This window comes from Lactuca serriola, chromosome 5 (assembly GCF_051521515.1).
Source record: "Lactuca serriola cultivar US96UC23 chromosome 5, Lser_US96UC23_V15, whole genome shotgun sequence".
In the NCBI taxonomy this organism is placed as follows: Eukaryota; Viridiplantae; Streptophyta; class Magnoliopsida; order Asterales; family Asteraceae; genus Lactuca; species Lactuca serriola.
Window position 1 is genome coordinate 15,038,235 of NC_136412.1, and position 6,781 is coordinate 15,045,015.

Below are 6,781 nucleotides of genomic sequence, written 5' to 3' on the forward strand. Positions count from 1 at the left end.
CCACTCCTCGCGCGGTCCTAGGAAGCTTTGTGATAAAACCCATCGTAATGTCTTCCCATTTCCACAGCGGGATATGCAACGGTTGGACCTTGCCGTGAGGTCTCTGGTGCTCAGCCTTGACCTTCCTGCACGTCAGGCACCTTTCCACAAACCACGCCACATCCCTCTTCATACAGGGCCACCAATAATCAAGACGGAGATCCCTATACATCTTCGTACCCCCGGGATGAATAGAGAACCTGGATCTGTGCGCCTCTTCCATCAATACCTGGTGCACACCCCCATGATATGGAACCCACACTCTACGGTGAAGATTCAACAATCCCCGGCTGTCATAGTCGAAGGAGGGAACCTGACCCACAATCCGCTCACTCTTCCGATGCTCCACCTTCAGGGCCTCCTGCTGGGCCTCTCGAATCCACTCCAATAGTGGATTCACCACTGTCATCCTCATACAGATATCCTTGGTCGGCACTGCCTTGCGGCTAAGCACGTCGGGCACCACATTGGCCTTCCCTGGGTAGTAGAGGATCTCGCAGTCATAATCCTTTACCACATCAAGCCAGCGACGCTGCCTCATATTCAGATTTGGCTGGTCCATGAGATACATCAGGCTCTTGTGGTCTGTGTAAATAGTACAACGAACCCATAGAGGTAATGATGCCAAATCTTGAGGGAAAACACAATAGCCCCCAGCTCCAACTCATGCTTCGGGTAGTTCGCCTCGTGAGGCTTCAGTTGCTTCGAAGCGTAACCAATAACATGCCCTATCTGCATCAATACTGCGCCCAAGCCCAAGATGGACGCATCACATTATACAACAAAATACTCCATGACCTCTGGCAGGGCTAAGATCGGTGCCTCGCACAATATATGTCTCAATGTCTCGAATGCAGCCTGCTGATCAGGCCCCCAATGAAGGACCACGACTTTCCTCGTCAGCCTGGTCAGGGGCACGACTATCTTGGAGAAGTCCTAAATGAATCTCCGATAATAGCATGTCAGTCCCAGGAAGCTCCGAATCTCGGATGGAGACCTCGGAACCTCCCACCTCATCACGACCTCTACCGTGGCTGGATCAACCGAAATCCCATCCTGGTTGACAAGGTGCCCAAGAAACTGCACCTCGCACAACCAGAACTCGCACTTGGAGAACTTAGCATACAATTTCTCCTTCCTCAAAGTATCCAGAACCTCCCACAAGTGCTCCTCATACTGCTCTCGCATCTTGGAATAGACCAAGATGTCATCGATGAAAACTATCATAGACCGATCCAACATCGATCTGCACACATGGTTCATGAGATCCATGAATGCGGTAGGAGCATTGGTGAGCCCGAAAGGCATCACCACAAACTCCTAGTGGCCATAACGTATTCGAAAAGCAGTCTTCTGCACATCCTCCTCTATGATCCTCATCTGATGATACCCTGAACACAAATCAATCTTGGAGAACCAAGATGCTCCATGTAGTTAGTCAAAGAGGTCATTGATCATCGGGAGTGGGTAACGGTTCTTTACCGTTACCTTATTCAGCTCCCGATAATCTATATACATCCGATGCGACCCGTCCTTCTTCTTCACAAATAGAATCGGGGCTCCCCAGGGCGAACTGCTCGGTCTAATGAATCCCTTGTCTAACAGCTCCTGCAGCTGTGTAGACAACTCCTGCATCTCAGGAGGAGCCAACCGATACGGTGCCTTGGCTATCGGAGCAGCACCGGGAAGTAGGTCAATCCTGAACTCTACCTGCCTCTCCGGAGGTGTCCCAGGTAACTCCTCATAGAGTACATCCGCAAACTCTCGTACTACGGGTACATCGCCCACCGTTTCCCTTCCCTCCTCCCAGGTATCCACAACATTGGCGACATATCCTACACAACCCTGCTGAAAGTAGCATCTAGCCCTCGATGCTGAACATAAAGTTGGTCCTCGTTGTGGCCTCTTGTTCTGAACTACCAGCTCTCCCCCACTTGGGGCCCTGACCCGCACCAACTGCTGTGCGCAGTCAATCACCGCCCCATTGGGGCTTAGCCAATCCATACTGATAATAACCTTTTTCCCCCGCAAAGGCAAGGGAACCAAGTCTACCAGGTAACATTCCTCGAACAACCTCAAAACACAATCCCGGTAGACCTCTGATGCTCGCACTGACCGGTCGTCTGCAATCTCGACCTCTAGAGGGCAATCCAACATGCCCGAAGACTCAGGAAACTTCTTGCTAAGCGCAAGAGAGACAATCGATCGGCTAGCACCCGAATCAAACAACAACTAAATTGGGATACCGTTCACATGGAACAATCCTAACATAGAACATACATATAACATATCAAAATCATAACGACATAACATAAAAGATCTGAGAGGAGGAATCATACCCGTCACCACATCGGGTACAGCGCGTGCCTCCTCGGCTGTCAGCTGAAATGCTCGGCTCTGCACCACTGGAGCCTCCGACTTGACCTTTTGGCCATCCGTAACCCTCGCAGTCGCCAGAGTTGGCACCACTGCCGACTCTGCTACTGCTGCTGATGTCAATCTGGGGCAATTGGCCTTTTTATGGCCCTTCTGATTGCAATGAAAGCAAATCAGGTCTGACATCTGAATCGCAGGAGTAGGGGCAGTACAATCTGTTCCAAAATGCCCAATATTGCCACACTTATAGCAGTCTGAACCCGGCCCAATGCGGCAAACTCCCTCATGTGACCGACCGCATTTCCTACAGCGGTCCCGCCTTGATTGGCCTTTCGGCCTACCATCGGATCCCTTGGGCTTCTTCCCCGAAGCCCCTGTCGTCTGTACCTCCTCTTCCTTCCTCTTCCGGATGTGCTCCAAATCAATCTCCCTCTCCCTTGCCCTTGTAATCATGGAATCTAAGGGTAGGGCAAGCTGAAAAACTGACATGCTCCCGGATGTCAGCTCGTAGCATGTCATGGTAGCAGGTCCTCCTCATGTCCTCGTCTCCTGCATACTGGGGCACCAACAAAGCCCTCTCCCGGAACTTGGCGGTGATTTCCACCACAATCTTCGTAGTCTGTCTCATATCCAAGAACTCCCTGGCCAGCTGCTGAAGCTCCACAGCTGGTGCAAACTCGGCCCTGAATCGGGTCACGAATTCTGACCACGTCATAGCCTCGATGGCTGGGGCTCCCAACGTATCACCAATCAACTCCCACCAATCTCTGGCTCGATCCCTCAAACATCCTGCAGCAAAACCGACCTGCGACCCTTCCGGGCAGAAGCTCGTCAACTGTGCAGACTCGATGTCTGCGATTCATCTCCTAGCAGCAATGGGGTCCTTCACCCCATGGAAATCCAGCGCACCACTCCCTCTAAAGTCCTTAAAGGACAATGTGCATGTGCCCGTCTAGCTAGACGCCAGATCACTCCCGAATACCCAAAGGCGATCCTCCATCAGCTCCATGATCCCCTCCTTAATCGACCCAAAAATGACTGGGGTTACGCATCATCAACTCGCGTAACCCATCATCAACATGCTCGGATCCCGCACCCAAGCCCGATCATGATCCAGATCCTGAACCTCCCGCTCCATGTCGCGTGACCACCATTCTGAGAGTAAATATACAAATTTCAGGATCACATATACTTCCGAGAGGTCTCACACACTTTCCAAGTTTCCTGGTTCCATCTCGGCCCTCCTTGACTCGAGTACGGATCCTCTGCTTCCAGTAGTACGGGCCCATACTACCTTCCACATCTATCTATACTTTCCTCAAGGATTGCTTCGACTTCATCAAGTCCCTTTTACCGATACCTTTTCCACTGACCTCATCCTAGGCTTCCCTAGGGCACCCCCGACCTACTCTCCACCATCATCCACACTAGGAGTCCTCACCACCTCCCTCTAACTAGCTTGCGGATACTGCTACATATCCGCTCACTAGTTAATTAAAGTTGGACAAAACCCTATAGCACAAAGCAAGCAACATTCGTGCATTGAGTAACCACATCAAACATAACCTAATCAGGCCAACCTACTGCTGACTAAGAAGTCCTAGCATACAGCTCATACAATAGGCATTCAAGGCATCCTACCTAGGTCCTTAGCCCTATCTAGCATGTAATTCTCAGAATCGTAAACATAACATAGCAAGTATGGGTATCTTCGGTAAAACTTACTTGAGCGCGGCCGGTCGCACGCATCACACACCTTGTCTTTCTCAAAATTCCTTAACTTAGATTTTAGAAAACCATTTTCTTTGTAAAAATCTTTTAGTCCCTCAGTTTGAGTTCAGATACTCCCGAGGGTGTGTCCGAATCCCTCAAACCAGGGCTCTGATACCAACTTGTAACATCCCAAATTTTGAGGCCAAAAATTTCATTTTAAGATTGAATAACTCATAGAGCATGTAACCAAAACATTGTCAATATTACATCATTTATATAAACATAAAGTCATGTCTCAAAAACCATATCATCAGGAACAATGAAAATCAGAGCACAATCCCAGAAAATATGATGCGGAAACCATGTGTGTGATGCGTTGCTACCCCGCTGGCTCCTTCCCCTTAGACGAAGAGGTACCTAAAACCAAAACTGAAATTGTAAGCACGAAACTTAGTGAGTTCCCCCATCATACCACATACCATATAACATCATCGGCATCTTACAACCGATAACTGTCATCGGTATCTTTCAACCGATAACCATCATCGGTATCTTTCAACCGGTACACGCCATCAGTATCTTTCAACCGGTAATTGGGGTCTATTTCACCCCCTAGCACTAGCATACAGTAAGAAGATATAATCATACAGTCAGGCATAACTGGGTATTGTACTACCCTTCGATCCTAAAGACCGATGTCAGGGACAACCAATCCCTCCTACACACATAGAATATCACACAGGCATATCTCACGACCAAAACATGTAACCATACCAAGATAATTATCACCAAGACAATCATCTACCAAATACCCCTGTTGGTGGGCCAGCATTGTGGCCATAGACCCACCCTTACTGGAAGGTAACTCACCTCGATGTCGTGTAGTGTCTGAACTGTCCTTTGCGTGAAGATCGACTCTCCTCGACTCCTCACTCCCTACATGACAACCCTTCTAAGTCAATGAATAAAACAAACAACCCTAACCAGGGTCAACCCAAGTCTAGTTGAAGTCAACATCCAGTTGATCTGACTCGTCGAGTTGGCCTACCAACTCATTGAGTCCATGCTCGTCTATCCCGATACAAACCCCGACTCAGCTCGTCGAGTCTAGTAAGAACTCAACGAGTTCTCCTTCAATAGTCACATCGGAACCATCTTCATCCAACTCGTCGAGTTCATTCTTGAACTCGACGAGTTCATCTCCCTCATAAGAACTTGTCCAGTCTATGACTCGCCGAGTTGTATGAACAACTCGTCGAGTCCATCTTCAAAGGTTGGGAGATTGCCTTAGACTCGCCGAGTCTGCTCAATTCACTCGTCGAGTCCCATGAGGTCCAGGTCCTTTTTGTGTATAAACAACCAAGGGACCTCCTTCCTAACAACTGATCCATCCTCATAAAGGATTTGGTGTTCAATGCTCACTCACTCGCTGAGTTCCAAGAACAACTCGCCGAGTCCAACCTTGACCATTACTATACAGTCGATTTAAGTGGGATTTAACACACCAAAACCATATATCTGGCCTCCTAATGTCCATTTTATACGTAAAGTTCCAAGATTGATGCACATGCATGGGGTTTTTAGCTCAAAAATCCTTAGAAAGTGCTCTACAATGTGCATGGGGCTCTCATGGCCCTGAAGTTGGCACCTTGATGCCATGAGACCCCTCTTAAGGCCCAGATCTAAGGTCAATCCCCACTCAACCCCTCATAATCCGAAAATGGCTTAGAAATCCATAAAATACCAATTCCAAAGATGAATAAGCACATAGATAAGTCAAGACAAGGGCATTTACCTTGATGAAGTTGAAAATGGGGTAAGATCTCTGGATCCGCAAGTCCCAAGTTTCCTCCTTCCTTCCAAGCTCCACAAACCAACCAAGAACACCAAAATGGCCTTAACACACACACACACACAAACGACTAGGGTTCCGATATGCAGCTTTAGGGGAGTGTTAGGGACAAAGGAGGCTGAGTTAAGGTGTTTATATAGGGTGCAAACCCTCAGATTTTGGGTTACACTCTCCTAACACCTACTCGCCGAGTCAATCAACCAACTCGTAGAGTAGGTCACTTAAAATGTCTGTGGGTCACGATCCTACTCAACGAGTTGATCCCCCAACTCGTCGGGTCCCAAAGAAAAACACAAAATACTTGAATAAAAAAGGCATACCAGGAATTAGGTGTTACAGATACTGTCTTGCTGAGGATGCTACCAGTCACTTTCAAAGGAGCTGCAAAAAGATTGGTTGAAAGCTCTCCCACCTAGTACAATCACTACTAGGGCTCAAATGTGTGAGCAGTTTCTAGACCAATTCTGCCACCATCCAAGATTTCTAAACTCAAAAAGGCAATAGCCAACTTTTAGCAACAACCAGGGGAGTCACCGTACGAGGCATGGGAGCATTACAAAGGGTTGTTAAGGAATTGTCCTCAACATGATCTTAATGTCAAACAAGAGATATCTATTTTCTATGATGGGTTCAATGTATTGACAAGGCAACTCCTTGATTCTCAAGGGCCATTGACAAGGAAAAATCTGAGGGAGGTCAAGGAGTTAGTTGAAGAATTCGCAAAACACTCTCGTGAGTACCACAACCCTAGACAAGATGGAGCAAAAGGCAGTATGGGTGCACATTCTGAAGAGATGGCTG

At 48.1% G+C, this 6,781-nt stretch overlaps 1 non-coding gene across 1 annotated transcript; it reads right to left on the minus strand.

Annotated features, from left to right (window-relative positions):
- Nucleotides 1–6,465: 6,465 nt before the first annotated feature.
- Nucleotides 6,466–6,572, minus strand: LOC145055930 (small nucleolar RNA R71). Its single transcript, XR_013685475.1, has one exon. It is a non-coding gene; the product is annotated as a small nucleolar RNA R71 (small nucleolar RNA).
- Between the last annotated feature and the right edge of the window lie 209 nt (nucleotides 6,573–6,781).